Genomic DNA, 15,689 nt, shown 5'->3' on the forward strand with positions numbered 1-15,689 from the left:
TTCTGTAAATGTTTTGCTTCAAAGCACATAGACAGATGTTGGTGGTACAATTATTCTTATAGCTAAAATATTGACTTCTTACAGTGTTAAGAAGTGATAAAGCACATACACACCGTCACACACAAGTGAAATTTCGATTAATGATTTAAATTGAAGAATTTGAACTGCTGGGATGAACTAATTTGCTTTCCTTTTAACCACTATCATTTTATATACATTCTTTGATTATTTGATTTGATTTCCTTGATAAATTTGTATTCAGTGTGCAAATAATGCCAGTGACAAAGATGATTTATCTTATGAAAAATTTTTTTCAATTTGAGATACACCAGAATGTGTTTAATTCCATTTATTTTGAAATTTGTATATTGGTTTGTTTGTTTTGCTCTTTCTCTCTTTCCTGTCTTTTCCCTGTATACATGCCCAACTCATCGAAAAGCAAAAGACTATTGATATTCTAAAGTTACAGCAGACAGACGATACTCTCACGATTCTGCTCAACTCCAGATTGCTTTTACACAAAGAAGAATGTTCCACGCTACAGCAATGCTCACCTGATCCTGAGAACTTGTTTCAGACCGGAGAAGCTCGGTCAACTAATGTCAAAACTACTCTGAGAGATTCCTTCGGACACTATGGACAAATATGTGAATATGGATGGCCAGCTTTCATTTTTGACACTTATGAGATAATGACTTCACAGTGTCAATGGGGCGACTGTAAGCTGGTAATTTTCCATCCTCAAAAGTTCAGAACGGGGGAGACGACCTCACAGTTAGACTCCTTTGTGTCCAGGTGATCTATTTGCATTTGAACTGTTCCCATTGTGTGTGTGGCCGGCCATTTATTGAAAGGCCCTCGGACACACCTCTTCTCCCCCTCTCCATGCCTCTGATGAACTAATGTTGGAAACTGAAATGTATCTGTTTCATGACAAATGATAATACATCCATGTTTGGTCTTGAATTAATACTTGTAATGTGGGCAACAGCCTAATCACAGTTTCATTGCAATCTAATATTTGTACATGGTTATAGACTAAGAAATACACTATAGAGTTTTAGACGCCACACCCACTTTCAGGTAAAGAAGCCCTGCTGAGTGGGGGATGGCTGGATGACTGAAAAAGAGAAGTTCTTGCAGTGACTCTCTCTCTTCTCTCACCTTTCTCAGCTTTGGGCAAGGGGTGACTCTTCTCTTCCTGCTCTGCTCTGGTCTAGGCAAGAGGTCACACTGACCTCTCTGCCCCTCTCTCTCTCTCTCTCTCCCTGCCTTTTCTCTCCCTCTCTCTCTCTCTCTCTCTATCTATCTATCTTTTGATTTCTTTATGGGTTTGTTATTTTCATTATTTGATATACTGTTTTATCTGGTGTATGTAGCATTGTAACTTGGTAACTTGTTAAGGTTTAAGTCCAAGTTTATTGTTTTGTTTTGAGGTTAAGTTCATTTCCTCCTTTGTTCCTTTGTTCAAGGATAATTACTGATACTTTACTTTTACCTAAGGCTGAAGGCCTAATAAATGGTTAATTCTCCTCGCTCAGTTTGCATATCTCTAAAAGTTTAGTGTGCCATTCCATTCTCTACCATAGTTAAACAAACTAGTTATTTAGTAATGTATTAGAGGTACAATATATCTATGGAGTCAGATTCTTGGTGAAATTCCTAATACAATTGCCATCTAACTTCTCAGATATTTTTACAGTCCAATTCAACCTCATCGAAGCGCCGGACGTAGACAGAACACGTATAAAAGTGGGAAATATATTGTCGTATATTTTGCCTATTTACATGGGCCTGTGAATTTCAAGCCATTACTGAAAAGCGAAGGATTTCGGTGAAAAACACCAGTGTCCGCCACGGTGACTTTTACAGGCTTTGACGCGGAGAGTAGCAAAGAGTGCGCTAAGCAAGCGCTGACGGCGAGAGTAAATCGTTCAGCAGTCGGGCATTTCCTCCGCACCAGGGCGAAAGATGGCGTCGCCCGGCTGTAAAGAAATCGCCTGAACAGGGACTTGAACCCTGGACCCTCAGATTAAAAGTCTGATGCTCTACCGACTGAGCTATCCAGGCTTCGAGAGAGCACCCAGCTCTGCACGAACGTGGCTGTAACTTGGCTCTTCCTAACGTACGTTGGTAAGTCATGCACGGCGTGGCAAAGTTACAGCAAGCGAAACGTCTGCAGGTGCAACAGAGAATGGCTCTCCCTGCACTGAAAGCCTGCATTGCTCGAGGTTTCAATAGCAGATACAGGGAGAAGTGGGAAAGTTTATCTGTGCAGCACCTGTGGGACCTCGTGGCGCAACGGTAGCGCGTCTGACTCCAGATCAGAAGGTTGCGTGTTCAAATCACGTCGGGGTCATAGAAATCACCGCTCAACTCTTTTCACCGTCCAACTCAGCGACAGCACTTTGGCTGAAAGGCAATTAGTGGGCCTGTGAATTTCAAGCCATTACTGAAAAGCGAAGGATTTCGGTGAAAAACACCAGTGTCCGCCACGGTGACTTTTACAGGCTTTGACGCGGAGAGTAGCAAAGAGTGCGCTAAGCAAGCGCTGACGGCGAGAGTAAATCGTTCAGCAGTCGGGCATTTCCTCCGCACCAGGGCGAAAGATGGCGTCGCCCGGCTGTAAAGAAATCGCCTGAACAGGGACTTGAACCCTGGACCCTCAGATTAAAAGTCTGATGCTCTACCGACAGAGCTATCCAGGCTTCGAGAGAGCACCCAGCTCTGCACGAACGTGGCTGTAACTTGGCTCTTCCTAACGTACGTTGGTAAGTCATGCACGGCGTGGCAAAGTTACAGCAAGCGAAACGTCTGCAGGTGCAACAGAGAATGGCTCTCCCTGCACTGAAAGCCTGCATTGCTAGAGGTTTCAATAGCAGATACAGGGAGAAGTGGGAAAGTTTATCTGTGCAGCACCTGTGGGACCTCGTGGCGCAACGGTAGCGCGTATGACTCCAGATCAGAAGGTTGCGTGTTCAAATCACGTCGGGGTCATAGAAATCACCGCTCAACTCTTTTCACCGTCCAACTCAGCGACAGCACTTTGGCTGAAAGGCAATTAGTGGGCCTGTGAATTTCAAGCCATTACTGAAAAGCGAAGGATTTCGGTGAAAAACACCAGTGTCCGCCACGGTGACTTTTACAGGCTTTGACGCGGAGAGTAGCAAAGAGTGCGCTAAGCAAGCGCTGACGGCGAGAGTAAATCGTTCAGCAGTCGGGCATTTCCTCCGCACCAGGGCGAAAGATGGCGTCGCCCGGCTGTAAAGAAATCGCCTGAACAGGGACTTGAACCCTGGACCCTCAGATTAAAAGTCTGATGCTCTACCGACAGGGCTATCCAGGCTTCGAGAGAGCACCCAGCTCTGCACGAACGTGGCTGTAACTTGGCTCTTCCTAACGTACGTTGGTAAGTCATGCACGGCGTGGCAAAGTTACAGCAAGCGAAACGTCTGCAGGTGCAACAGAGAATGGCTCTCCCTGCACTGAAAGCCTGCATTGCTAGAGGTTTCAATAGCAGATACAGGGAGAAGTGGGAAAGTTTATCTGTGCAGCACCTGTGGGACCTCGTGGCGCAACGGTAGCGCGTCTGACTCCAGATCAGAAGGTTGTGTGTTCAAATCACGTCGGGGTCATAGAAATCACCGCTCAACTCTTTTCACCGTCCAACTCAGCGACAGCACTTTGGCTGAAAGGCAATTAGTGGGCCTGTGAATTTCAAGCCATTACTGAAAAGCGAAGGATTTCGGTGAAAAACACCAGTGTCCGCCACGGTGACTTTTACAGGCTTTGACGCGGAGAGTAGCAAAGAGTGCGCTAAGCAAGCGCTGACGGCGAGAGTAAATCGTTCAGCAGTCGGGCATTTCCTCCGCACCAGGGCGAAATATGGCGTCGCCCGGCTGTAAAGAAATCGCCTGAACAGGGACTTGAACCCTGGACCCTCAGATTAAAAGTCTGATGCTCTACCGACTGAGCTATCCAGGCTTCGAGAGAGCACCCAGCTCTGCACGAACGTGGCTGAAACTTGGCTCTTCCTAACGTACGTTGGTAAGTCATGCACGGCGTGGCAAAGTTACAGCAAGCGAAACGTCTGCAGGTGCAACAGAGAATGGCTCTCCCTGCACTGAAAGCCTGCATTGCTCGAGGTTTCAATAGCAGATACAGGGAGAAGTGGGAAAGTTTATCTGTGCAGCACCTGTGGGACCTCGTGGCGCAACGGTAGCGCGTCTGACTCCAGATCAGAAGGTTGCGTGTTCAAATCACGTCGGGGTCATAGAAATCACCGCTCAACTCTTTTCACCGTCCAACTCAGCGACAGCACTTTGGCTGAAAGGCAATTAGTGGGCCTGTGAATTTCAAGCCATTACTGAAAAGCGAAGGATTTCGGTGAAAAACACCAGTGTCCGCCACGGTGGCTTTTACAGGCTTTGACGCGGAGAGTAGCAAAGAGTGCGCTAAGCAAGCGCTGACGGCGAGAGTAAATCGTTCAGCAGTCGGGCATTTCCTCCGCAACAGGGCGAAAGATGGCGTCGCCCGGCTGTAAAGAAATCGCCTGAACAGGGACTTGAACCCTGGACCCTCAGATTAAAAGTCTGATGCTCTACCGACTGAGCTATCCAGGCTTCGAGAGAGCACCCAGCTCTGCACGAACGTGGCTGAAACTTGGCTCTTCCTAACGTACGTTGGTAAGTCATGCACGGCGTGGCAAAGTTACAGCAAGCGAAACGTCTGCAGGTGCAACAGAGAATGGCTCTCCCTGCACTGAAAGCCTGCATTGCTCGAGGTTTCAATAGCAGATACAGGGAGAAGTGGGAAAGTTTATCTGTGCAGCACCTGTGGGACCTCGTGGCGCAACGGTAGCGCGTCTGACTCCAGATCAGAAGGTTGCGTGTTCAAATCACGTCGGGGTCATAGAAATCACCGCTCACCGCTGAAAGGCAATTAGTGGGTGTAAGCTGGTAATTTTCCATCCTCAAAAGTTCAGAACGGGGGAGACGACCTCACAGTTAGACTCCTTTGTGTCCAGGTGATCTATTTGCATTTGAACTGTTCCCATTGTGTGTGTGGCCGGCCATTTGTTGAAAGGCCCTCGGACACACCTCTTCTCCCTTCTCCATGCCTCTGATGAACTAATGTTGGAAACTGAAATGTATCTGTTTCATGACAAATGATAATACATCCATGTTTGGTCTTGAATTAATACTTGTAATGTGGGCAACAGCCTAATCACAGTTTCATTGCAATCTAATATTTGTACATGGTTATAGACTAAGAAATACACTATAGAGTTTTAGACGCCACACCCACTTTCAGGTAAAGAAGCCCTGCTGAGTGGGGGATGGCTGGATGAATGAAAAAGAGAAGTTCTTGCAGTGACTCTCTCTCTTCTCTCACCTTTCTCAGCTTTGGGCAAGGGGTGACTCTTCTCTTCCTGCTCTGCTCTGGTCTAGGCAAGAGGTCACACTGACCTCTCTGCCCCTCTCTCTCTCTCCCTGCCTTTTCTCTCCCTCTCTCTCTCTCTCTCTCTCTCTCTCTATCTATCTATCTTTTGATTTCTTTATGGGTTTGTTATTTTCATTATTTGATATACTGTTTTATCTGGTGTATGTAGCATTGTAACTTGGTAACTTGTTAAGGTTTAAGTCCAAGTTTATTGTTTTGTTTTGAGGTTAAGTTCATTTCCTCCTTTGTTCCTTTGCTCAAGGATAATTACTGATACTTTACTTTTACCTAAGGCTGAAGGCCTAATAAATGGTTAATTCTCCTCGCTCAGTTTGCATATCTCTAAAAGTTTAGTGTGCCATTCCATTCTCTACCATAGTTAAACAAACTAGTTATTTGGTAATGTATTAGAGGTACAATATATCTATGGAGTCAGATTCTTGGTGAAATTCCTAATACAATTGCCATCTAACTTCTCAGATATTTTTACAGTCCAATTCAACCTCATCGAAGCGCCGGACGTAGACAGAACACGTATAAAAGTGGGAAATATATTGTCGTATATTTGGCCTATTTACAGTTGGTGACCCCGACGTGATCTGAAACTGCTTTTAAAACAAGCATTCCAGTTACGTCGGTCCGCGCCTTAAACAATAGATGTAAACGTCTCTACTCATCAACAGCGAAGCGTCGTCGTGAGTGATTTCATCTATCTCTGAAATTTGGTGAGTACATTTAACATTTCTTGAAGACGTGTATTGATGTTAACATTTCACCATAATATTCAGAGAGAATAACTCTCATGGTCCTATACAAAATGAACGAAAAACAACGTAACGATGCATCTGCGCGATTGTTATTATCCGCATGGACAAACATGTTAGACCGCCACGGTACACTAGCCAAACTACAACGTAAAGGGATAACAATTCATTCTAGCGAGGAGGAGATATATGGGTTCTGGGCACACAGTGAGATGAAATCTATAAAGAAAAATGAAACACGGCCTAGTGCAATGATGGAAGGCCTTGCGTCTTTAATATTGCAAAAGAAAATGAATGAAATTGAAACACTTCACAATTCAATGCAAATGACTGATGAAAAAGATGTTGTGAACACCGATATTTCTGATAACTCTACTTTGCCAACTTCGTTGCCATCTTGTTCTGATGTGAGAGATGCTGATATTTCTAATGAGGTCCCAGACATTGTTGTTTTGCAAGACAACCCAAGCACCAGTAGGTCTGTCTCTCCTGAAAATGGACCTCTACCTGACGAATGCGCTGTGGCCTCAGTGAGACACGTGGACACAAACAGCCAAGGCTTGGTCAAGAAACGACAAGGCCACAAACGCGGACCCAAAGCGAGCAGATTCTGCAATTCGTGCCATAAAGTGGGCCATGACGAGCAACAATGCTGGACCCTCGGATTGGGGAAACCTCCGCCATATTACCTGAAGCGCCGCGAGCGAAACAAGCCTCCTCACAAACAACAAAACGGTTTGCAAGATGAACTTCTCACTATGATCAAATCTGCAGTTAAAAATGAGACATCACGGATAATTAGACTGTTCAGCCGGGTCTTAACACCTTTTAATACATAGCCATCTCCTGTAACAGTGCCCTCTCGAGGTTGTTTTCTCTGATGAGAAATTTGTTAGTCACATATCCAGACAATGAGTTTTTGTTTATTTAATTTGAAGATGATACGATATGTACTGGCTTTGTTGTATACCCCTGTAGAGGGATAGACCTTTAAGTGTTTCTGCTTGAAAGCACCTACCAATGCCAGTAGTATGCTTATTCTTTACATTTTTTTGATATGTACTCATTTTAAGGGCTAGCCAAACGAAATAATCCCTGCTTTATACCAGTGTTGTTATCACCAAGCCAAAAGAGCCTCTGCGTGAAAAACTAGGCCTAGTCTGATATAAACAAATTGTTGTCGTTAAACGGTCCATGAGCCAAAGAGTTACGGATATGAGGTAAAATCTTTTATGACTACAGATAAGCCCCTGATAGAGAGATAATTCCTTAGGTGTGCATGTTACAGATTATTGACTAACACTAAACCCTATTGAGTTGGATTTTGGATGCCTGTGTGATGCTTAACAATCAAGGATGACTCATGCTTACTTAATTTTTCCAAATTAATTGCTGACACACTCTGATTTACTTCTAAATTGAACAAATGTTGTACACACAGATCTGCCAAGGAGACGTATACATGGCTGACTGCTGTGGCAGACAGTGTTGTACTAACATTCATGCTCACTCTAAAAATAATTTACACATTTAAGTGTAAGATAAATGTTATACTGACTTTGTTGTATGCTTATATAAAAGGGCATAGATTCTGTAAATGTTTTGCTTCAAAGCACATAGACAGATGTTGGTGGTACAATTATTCTTATAGCTAAAATATTGACTTCTTACAGTGTTAAGAAGTGATAAAGCACATACACACCGTCACACACAAGTGAAATTTCGATTAATGATTTAAATTGAAGAATTTGAACTGCTGGGATGAACTAATTTGCTTTCCTTTTAACCACTATCATTTTATATACATTCTTTGATTATTTGATTTGATTTCCTTGATAAATTTGTATTCAGTGTGCAAATAATGCCAGTGACAAAGATGATTTATCTTATGAAAAATTTTTTTCAATTTGAGATACACCAGAATGTGTTTAATTCCATTTATTTTGAAATTTGTATATTGGTTTGTTTGTTTTGCTCTTTCTCTCTTTCCTGTCTTTTCCCTGTATACATGCCCAACTCATCGAAAAGCAAAAGACTATTGATATTCTAAAGTTACAGCAGACAGACGATACTCTCACGATTCTGCTCAACTCCAGATTGCTTTTACACAAAGAAGAATGTTCCACGCTACAGCAATGCTCACCTGATCCTGAGAACTTGTTTCAGACCGGAGAAGCTCGGTCAACTAATGTCAAAACTACTCTGAGAGATTCCTTCGGACACTATGGACAAATATGTGAATATGGATGGCCAGCTTTCATTTTTGACACTTATGAGATAATGACTTCACAGTGTCAATGGGGCGACTGTAAGCTGGTAATTTTCCATCCTCAAAAGTTCAGAACGGGGGAGACGACCTCACAGTTAGACTCCTTTGTGTCCAGGTGATCTATTTGCATTTGAACTGTTCCCATTGTGTGTGTGGCCGGCCATTTATTGAAAGGCCCTCGGACACACCTCTTCTCCCCCTCTCCATGCCTCTGATGAACTAATGTTGGAAACTGAAATGTATCTGTTTCATGACAAATGATAATACATCCATGTTTGGTCTTGAATTAATACTTGTAATGTGGGCAACAGCCTAATCACAGTTTCATTGCAATCTAATATTTGTACATGGTTATAGACTAAGAAATACACTATAGAGTTTTAGACGCCACACCCACTTTCAGGTAAAGAAGCCCTGCTGAGTGGGGGATGGCTGGATGACTGAAAAAGAGAAGTTCTTGCAGTGACTCTCTCTCTTCTCTCACCTTTCTCAGCTTTGGGCAAGGGGTGACTCTTCTCTTCCTGCTCTGCTCTGGTCTAGGCAAGAGGTCACACTGACCTCTCTGCCCCTCTCTCTCTCTCTCTCTCCCTGCCTTTTCTCTCCCTCTCTCTCTCTCTCTCTCTATCTATCTATCTTTTGATTTCTTTATGGGTTTGTTATTTTCATTATTTGATATACTGTTTTATCTGGTGTATGTAGCATTGTAACTTGGTAACTTGTTAAGGTTTAAGTCCAAGTTTATTGTTTTGTTTTGAGGTTAAGTTCATTTCCTCCTTTGTTCCTTTGTTCAAGGATAATTACTGATACTTTACTTTTACCTAAGGCTGAAGGCCTAATAAATGGTTAATTCTCCTCGCTCAGTTTGCATATCTCTAAAAGTTTAGTGTGCCATTCCATTCTCTACCATAGTTAAACAAACTAGTTATTTAGTAATGTATTAGAGGTACAATATATCTATGGAGTCAGATTCTTGGTGAAATTCCTAATACAATTGCCATCTAACTTCTCAGATATTTTTACAGTCCAATTCAACCTCATCGAAGCGCCGGACGTAGACAGAACACGTATAAAAGTGGGAAATATATTGTCGTATATTTTGCCTATTTACATGGGCCTGTGAATTTCAAGCCATTACTGAAAAGCGAAGGATTTCGGTGAAAAACACCAGTGTCCGCCACGGTGACTTTTACAGGCTTTGACGCGGAGAGTAGCAAAGAGTGCGCTAAGCAAGCGCTGACGGCGAGAGTAAATCGTTCAGCAGTCGGGCATTTCCTCCGCACCAGGGCGAAAGATGGCGTCGCCCGGCTGTAAAGAAATCGCCTGAACAGGGACTTGAACCCTGGACCCTCAGATTAAAAGTCTGATGCTCTACCGACTGAGCTATCCAGGCTTCGAGAGAGCACCCAGCTCTGCACGAACGTGGCTGTAACTTGGCTCTTCCTAACGTACGTTGGTAAGTCATGCACGGCGTGGCAAAGTTACAGCAAGCGAAACGTCTGCAGGTGCAACAGAGAATGGCTCTCCCTGCACTGAAAGCCTGCATTGCTCGAGGTTTCAATAGCAGATACAGGGAGAAGTGGGAAAGTTTATCTGTGCAGCACCTGTGGGACCTCGTGGCGCAACGGTAGCGCGTCTGACTCCAGATCAGAAGGTTGCGTGTTCAAATCACGTCGGGGTCATAGAAATCACCGCTCAACTCTTTTCACCGTCCAACTCAGCGACAGCACTTTGGCTGAAAGGCAATTAGTGGGCCTGTGAATTTCAAGCCATTACTGAAAAGCGAAGGATTTCGGTGAAAAACACCAGTGTCCGCCACGGTGACTTTTACAGGCTTTGACGCGGAGAGTAGCAAAGAGTGCGCTAAGCAAGCGCTGACGGCGAGAGTAAATCGTTCAGCAGTCGGGCATTTCCTCCGCACCAGGGCGAAAGATGGCGTCGCCCGGCTGTAAAGAAATCGCCTGAACAGGGACTTGAACCCTGGACCCTCAGATTAAAAGTCTGATGCTCTACCGACAGAGCTATCCAGGCTTCGAGAGAGCACCCAGCTCTGCACGAACGTGGCTGTAACTTGGCTCTTCCTAACGTACGTTGGTAAGTCATGCACGGCGTGGCAAAGTTACAGCAAGCGAAACGTCTGCAGGTGCAACAGAGAATGGCTCTCCCTGCACTGAAAGCCTGCATTGCTAGAGGTTTCAATAGCAGATACAGGGAGAAGTGGGAAAGTTTATCTGTGCAGCACCTGTGGGACCTCGTGGCGCAACGGTAGCGCGTCTGACTCCAGATCAGAAGGTTGTGTGTTCAAATCACGTCGGGGTCATAGAAATCACCGCTCAACTCTTTTCACCGTCCAACTCAGCGACAGCACTTTGGCTGAAAGGCAATTAGTGGGCCTGTGAATTTCAAGCCATTACTGAAAAGCGAAGGATTTCGGTGAAAAACACCAGTGTCCGCCACGGTGACTTTTACAGGCTTTGACGCGGAGAGTAGCAAAGAGTGCGCTAAGCAAGCGCTGACGGCGAGAGTAAATCGTTCAGCAGTCGGGCATTTCCTCCGCACCAGGGCGAAAGATGGCGTCGCCCGGCTGTAAAGAAATCGCCTGAACAGGGACTTGAACCCTGGACCCTCAGATTAAAAGTCTGATGCTCTACCGACTGAGCTATCCAGGCTTCGAGAGAGCACCCAGCTCTGCACGAACGTGGCTGTAACTTGGCTCTTCCTAACGTACGTTGGTAAGTCATGCACGGCGTGGCAAAGTTACAGCAAGCGAAACGTCTGCAGGTGCAACAGAGAATGGCTCTCCCTGCACTGAAAGCCTGCATTGCTCGAGGTTTCAATAGCAGATACAGGGAGAAGTGGGAAAGTTTATCTGTGCAGCACCTGTGGGACCTCGTGGCGCAACGGTAGCGCGTCTGACTCCAGATCAGAAGGTTGCGTGTTCAAATCACGTCGGGGTCATAGAAATCACCGCTCAACTCTTTTCACCGTCCAACTCAGCGACAGCACTTTGGCTGAAAGGCAATTAGTGGGCCTGTGAATTTCAAGCCATTACTGAAAAGCGAAGGATTTCGGTGAAAAACACCAGTGTCCGCCACGGTGACTTTTACAGGCTTTGACGCGGAGAGTAGCAAAGAGTGCGCTAAGCAAGCGCTGACGGCGAGAGTAAATCGTTCAGCAGTCGGGCATTTCCTCCGCACCAGGGCGAAAGATGGCGTCGCCCGGCTGTAAAGAAATCGCCTGAACAGGGACTTGAACCCTGGACCCTCAGATTAAAAGTCTGATGCTCTACCGACAGAGCTATCCAGGCTTCGAGAGAGCACCCAGCTCTGCACGAACGTGGCTGTAACTTGGCTCTTCCTAACGTACGTTGGTAAGTCATGCACGGCGTGGCAAAGTTACAGCAAGCGAAACGTCTGCAGGTGCAACAGAGAATGGCTCTCCCTGCACTGAAAGCCTGCATTGCTAGAGGTTTCAATAGCAGATACAGGGAGAAGTGGGAAAGTTTATCTGTGCAGCACCTGTGGGACCTCGTGGCGCAACGGTAGCGCGTCTGACTCCAGATCAGAAGGTTGCGTGTTCAAATCACGTCGGGGTCATAGAAATCACCGCTCAACTCTTTTCACCGTCCAACTCAGCGACAGCACTTTGGCTGAAAGGCAATTAGTGGGCCTGTGAATTTCAAGCCATTACTGAAAAGCGAAGGATTTCGGTGAAAAACACCAGTGTCCGCCACGGTGACTTTTACAGGCTTTGACGCGGAGAGTAGCAAAGAGTGCGCTAAGCAAGCGCTGACGGCGAGAGTAAATCGTTCAGCAGTCGGGCATTTCCTCCGCACCAGGGCGAAAGATGGCGTCGCCCGGCTGTAAAGAAATCGCCTGAACAGGGACTTGAACCCTGGACCCTCAGATTAAAAGTCTGATGCTCTACCGACAGAGCTATCCAGGCTTCGAGAGAGCACCCAGCTCTGCACGAACGTGGCTGTAACTTGGCTCTTCCTAACGTACGTTGGTAAGTCATGCACGGCGTGGCAAAGTTACAGCAAGCGAAACGTCTGCAGGTGCAACAGAGAATGGCTCTCCCTGCACTGAAAGCCTGCATTGCTAGAGGTTTCAATAGCAGATACAGGGAGAAGTGGGAAAGTTTATCTGTGCAGCACCTGTGGGACCTCGTGGCGCAACGGTAGCGCGTCTGACTCCAGATCAGAAGGTTGCGTGTTCAAATCACGTCGGGGTCATAGAAATCACCGCTCAACTCTTTTCACCGTCCAACTCAGCGACAGCACTTTGGCTGAAAGGCAATTAGTGGGCCTGTGAATTTCAAGCCATTACTGAAAAGCGAAGGATTTCGGTGAAAAACACCAGTGTCCGCCACGGTGACTTTTACAGGCTTTGACGCGGAGAGTAGCAAAGAGTGCGCTAAGCAAGCGCTGACGGCGAGAGTAAATCGTTCAGCAGTCGGGCATTTCCTCCGCACCAGGGCGAAAGATGGCGTCGCCCGGCTGTAAAGAAATCGCCTGAACAGGGACTTGAACCCTGGACCCTCAGATTAAAAGTCTGATGCTCTACCGACAGAGCTATCCAGGCTTCGAGAGAGCACCCAGCTCTGCACGAACGTGGCTGTAACTTGGCTCTTCCTAACGTACGTTGGTAAGTCATGCACGGCGTGGCAAAGTTACAGCAAGCGAAACGTCTGCAGGTGCAACAGAGAATGGCTCTCCCTGCACTGAAAGCCTGCATTGCTAGAGGTTTCAATAGCAGATACAGGGAGAAGTGGGAAAGTTTATCTGTGCAGCACCTGTGGGACCTCGTGGCGCAACGGTAGCGCGTCTGACTCCAGATCAGAAGGTTGTGTGTTCAAATCACGTCGGGGTCATAGAAATCACCGCTCAACTCTTTTCACCGTCCAACTCAGCGACAGCACTTTGGCTGAAAGGCAATTAGTGGGCCTGTGAATTTCAAGCCATTACTGAAAAGCGAAGGATTTCGGTGAAAAACACCAGTGTCCGCCACGGTGACTTTTACAGGCTTTGACGCGGAGAGTAGCAAAGAGTGCGCTAAGCAAGCGCTGACGGCGAGAGTAAATCGTTCAGCAGTCGGGCATTTCCTCCGCACCAGGGCGAAAGATGGCGTCGCCCGGCTGTAAAGAAATCGCCTGAACAGGGACTTGAACCCTGGACCCTCAGATTAAAAGTCTGATGCTCTACCGACTGAGCTATCCAGGCTTCGAGAGAGCACCCAGCTCTGCACGAACGTGGCTGTAACTTGGCTCTTCCTAACGTACGTTGGTAAGTCATGCACGGCGTGGCAAAGTTACAGCAAGCGAAACGTCTGCAGGTGCAACAGAGAATGGCTCTCCCTGCACTGAAAGCCTGCATTGCTCGAGGTTTCAATAGCAGATACAGGGAGAAGTGGGAAAGTTTATCTTTGCAGCACCTGTGGGACCTCGTGGCGCAACGGTAGCGCGTCTGACTCCAGATCAGAAGGTTGCGTGTTCAAATCACGTCGGGGTCATAGAAATCACCGCTCAACTCTTTTCACCGTCCAACTCAGCGACAGCACTTTGGCTGAAAGGCAATTAGTGGGCCTGTGAATTTCAAGCCATTACTGAAAAGCGAAGGATTTCGGTGAAAAACACCAGTGTCCGCCACGGTGACTTTTACAGGCTTTGACGCGGAGAGTAGCAAAGAGTGCGCTAAGCAAGCGCTGACGGCGAGAGTAAATCGTTCAGCAGTCGGGCATTTCCTCCGCACCAGGGCGAAAGATGGCGTCGCCCGGCTGTAAAGAAATCGCCTGAACAGGGACTTGAACCCTGGACCCTCAGATTAAAAGTCTGATGCTCTACCGACTGAGCTATCCAGGCTTCGAGAGAGCACCCAGCTCTGCACGAACGTGGCTGTAACTTGGCTCTTCCTAACGTACGTTGGTAAGTCATGCACGGCGTGGCAAAGTTACAGCAAGCGAAACGTCTGCAGGTGCAACAGAGAATGGCTCTCCCTGCACTGAAAGCCTGCATTGCTCGAGGTTTCAATAGCAGATACAGGGAGAAGTGGGAAAGTTTATCTGTGCAGCACCTGTGGGACCTCGTGGCGCAACGGTAGCGCGTCTGACTCCAGATCAGAAGGTTGCGTGTTCAAATCACGTCGGGGTCATAGAAATCACCGCTCAACTCTTTTCACCGTCCAACTCAGCGACAGCACTTTGGCTGAAAGGCAATTAGTGGGCCTGTGAATTTCAAGCCATTACTGAAAAGCGAAGGATTTCGGTGAAAAACACCAGTGTCCGCCACGGTGACTTTTACAGGCTTTGACGCGGAGAGTAGCAAAGAGTGCGCTAAGCAAGCGCTGACGGCGAGAGTAAATCGTTCAGCAGTCGGGCATTTCCTCCGCACCAGGGCGAAAGATGGCGTCGCCCGGCTGTAAAGAAATCGCCTGAACAGGGACTTGAACCCTGGACCCTCAGATTAAAAGTCTGATGCTCTACCGACAGAGCTATCCAGGCTTCGAGAGAGCACCCAGCTCTGCACGAACGTGGCTGTAACTTGGCTCTTCCTAACGTACGTTGGTAAGTCATGCACGGCGTGGCAAAGTTACAGCAAGCGAAACGTCTGCAGGTGCAACAGAGAATGGCTCTCCCTGCACTGAAAGCCTGCATTGCTAGAGGTTTCAATAGCAGATACAGGGAGAAGTGGGAAAGTTTATCTGTGCAGCACCTGTGGGACCTCGTGGCGCAACGGTAGCGCGTCTGACTCCAGATCAGAAGGTTGCGTGTTCAAATCACGTCGGGGTCATAGAAATCACCGCTCAACTCTTTTCACCGTCCAACTCAGCGACAGCACTTTGGCTGAAAGGCAATTAGTGGGCCTGTGAATTTCAAGCCATTACTGAAAAGCGAAGGATTTCGGTGAAAAACACCAGTGTCCGCCACGGTGACTTTTACAGGCTTTGACGCGGAGAGTAGCAAAGAGTGCGCTAAGCAAGCGCTGACGGCGAGAGTAAATCGTTCAGCAGTCGGGCATTTCCTCCGCACCAGGGCGAAAGATGGCGTCGCCCGGCTGTAAAGAAATCGCCTGAACAGGGACTTGAACCCTGGACCCTCAGATTAAAAGTCTGATGCTCTACCGACTGAGCTATCCAGGCTTCGAGAGAGCACCCAGCTCTGCACGAACGTGGCTGTAACTTGGCTCTTCCTAACGTACGTTGGTAAGTCATGCACGGCGTG

The 15,689-nt window shown here is 46.9% G+C and overlaps 18 non-coding genes across 18 annotated transcripts; 10 read left to right on the forward strand and 8 right to left on the reverse strand.

Moving 5' to 3' along the window:
- Positions 1 to 1,997: 1,997 nt before the first annotated feature.
- On the reverse strand, positions 1,998 to 2,070 carry trnak-uuu (transfer RNA lysine (anticodon UUU)). Its single transcript has one exon. It is a non-coding gene; the product is annotated as a tRNA-Lys (tRNA).
- Positions 2,071 to 2,287: 217 nt separating this feature from the next.
- trnaw-cca (transfer RNA tryptophan (anticodon CCA)) lies at positions 2,288 to 2,359 on the forward strand. The gene has a single exon. It is a non-coding gene; the product is annotated as a tRNA-Trp (tRNA).
- A 1,552-nt stretch (positions 2,360 to 3,911) lies between these two features.
- trnak-uuu (transfer RNA lysine (anticodon UUU)) lies at positions 3,912 to 3,984 on the reverse strand. Its single transcript has one exon. It is a non-coding gene; the product is annotated as a tRNA-Lys (tRNA).
- A 217-nt stretch (positions 3,985 to 4,201) lies between these two features.
- On the forward strand, positions 4,202 to 4,273 carry trnaw-cca (transfer RNA tryptophan (anticodon CCA)). The gene has a single exon. It is a non-coding gene; the product is annotated as a tRNA-Trp (tRNA).
- A 276-nt stretch (positions 4,274 to 4,549) lies between these two features.
- trnak-uuu (transfer RNA lysine (anticodon UUU)) lies at positions 4,550 to 4,622 on the reverse strand. The gene has a single exon. It is a non-coding gene; the product is annotated as a tRNA-Lys (tRNA).
- A 217-nt stretch (positions 4,623 to 4,839) lies between these two features.
- trnaw-cca (transfer RNA tryptophan (anticodon CCA)) lies at positions 4,840 to 4,911 on the forward strand. The gene has a single exon. It is a non-coding gene; the product is annotated as a tRNA-Trp (tRNA).
- A 4,881-nt stretch (positions 4,912 to 9,792) lies between these two features.
- trnak-uuu (transfer RNA lysine (anticodon UUU)) lies at positions 9,793 to 9,865 on the reverse strand. The gene has a single exon. It is a non-coding gene; the product is annotated as a tRNA-Lys (tRNA).
- A 217-nt stretch (positions 9,866 to 10,082) lies between these two features.
- Positions 10,083 to 10,154, forward strand: trnaw-cca (transfer RNA tryptophan (anticodon CCA)). Its single transcript has one exon. It is a non-coding gene; the product is annotated as a tRNA-Trp (tRNA).
- Positions 10,155 to 11,068: 914 nt separating this feature from the next.
- Positions 11,069 to 11,141, reverse strand: trnak-uuu (transfer RNA lysine (anticodon UUU)). The gene has a single exon. It is a non-coding gene; the product is annotated as a tRNA-Lys (tRNA).
- Positions 11,142 to 11,358: 217 nt separating this feature from the next.
- On the forward strand, positions 11,359 to 11,430 carry trnaw-cca (transfer RNA tryptophan (anticodon CCA)). The gene has a single exon. It is a non-coding gene; the product is annotated as a tRNA-Trp (tRNA).
- A 566-nt stretch (positions 11,431 to 11,996) lies between these two features.
- trnaw-cca (transfer RNA tryptophan (anticodon CCA)) lies at positions 11,997 to 12,068 on the forward strand. The gene has a single exon. It is a non-coding gene; the product is annotated as a tRNA-Trp (tRNA).
- A 566-nt stretch (positions 12,069 to 12,634) lies between these two features.
- On the forward strand, positions 12,635 to 12,706 carry trnaw-cca (transfer RNA tryptophan (anticodon CCA)). The gene has a single exon. It is a non-coding gene; the product is annotated as a tRNA-Trp (tRNA).
- A 914-nt stretch (positions 12,707 to 13,620) lies between these two features.
- Positions 13,621 to 13,693, reverse strand: trnak-uuu (transfer RNA lysine (anticodon UUU)). Its single transcript has one exon. It is a non-coding gene; the product is annotated as a tRNA-Lys (tRNA).
- A 217-nt stretch (positions 13,694 to 13,910) lies between these two features.
- On the forward strand, positions 13,911 to 13,982 carry trnaw-cca (transfer RNA tryptophan (anticodon CCA)). Its single transcript has one exon. It is a non-coding gene; the product is annotated as a tRNA-Trp (tRNA).
- Positions 13,983 to 14,258: 276 nt separating this feature from the next.
- Positions 14,259 to 14,331, reverse strand: trnak-uuu (transfer RNA lysine (anticodon UUU)). The gene has a single exon. It is a non-coding gene; the product is annotated as a tRNA-Lys (tRNA).
- A 217-nt stretch (positions 14,332 to 14,548) lies between these two features.
- On the forward strand, positions 14,549 to 14,620 carry trnaw-cca (transfer RNA tryptophan (anticodon CCA)). The gene has a single exon. It is a non-coding gene; the product is annotated as a tRNA-Trp (tRNA).
- Positions 14,621 to 15,186: 566 nt separating this feature from the next.
- On the forward strand, positions 15,187 to 15,258 carry trnaw-cca (transfer RNA tryptophan (anticodon CCA)). The gene has a single exon. It is a non-coding gene; the product is annotated as a tRNA-Trp (tRNA).
- Positions 15,259 to 15,534: 276 nt separating this feature from the next.
- trnak-uuu (transfer RNA lysine (anticodon UUU)) lies at positions 15,535 to 15,607 on the reverse strand. Its single transcript has one exon. It is a non-coding gene; the product is annotated as a tRNA-Lys (tRNA).
- Positions 15,608 to 15,689: the final 82 nt, after the last annotated feature.

This window comes from Sardina pilchardus, chromosome 5 (assembly GCF_963854185.1).
Source record: "Sardina pilchardus chromosome 5, fSarPil1.1, whole genome shotgun sequence".
NCBI lineage: Eukaryota > Metazoa > Chordata > Actinopteri > Clupeiformes > Clupeidae > Sardina > Sardina pilchardus.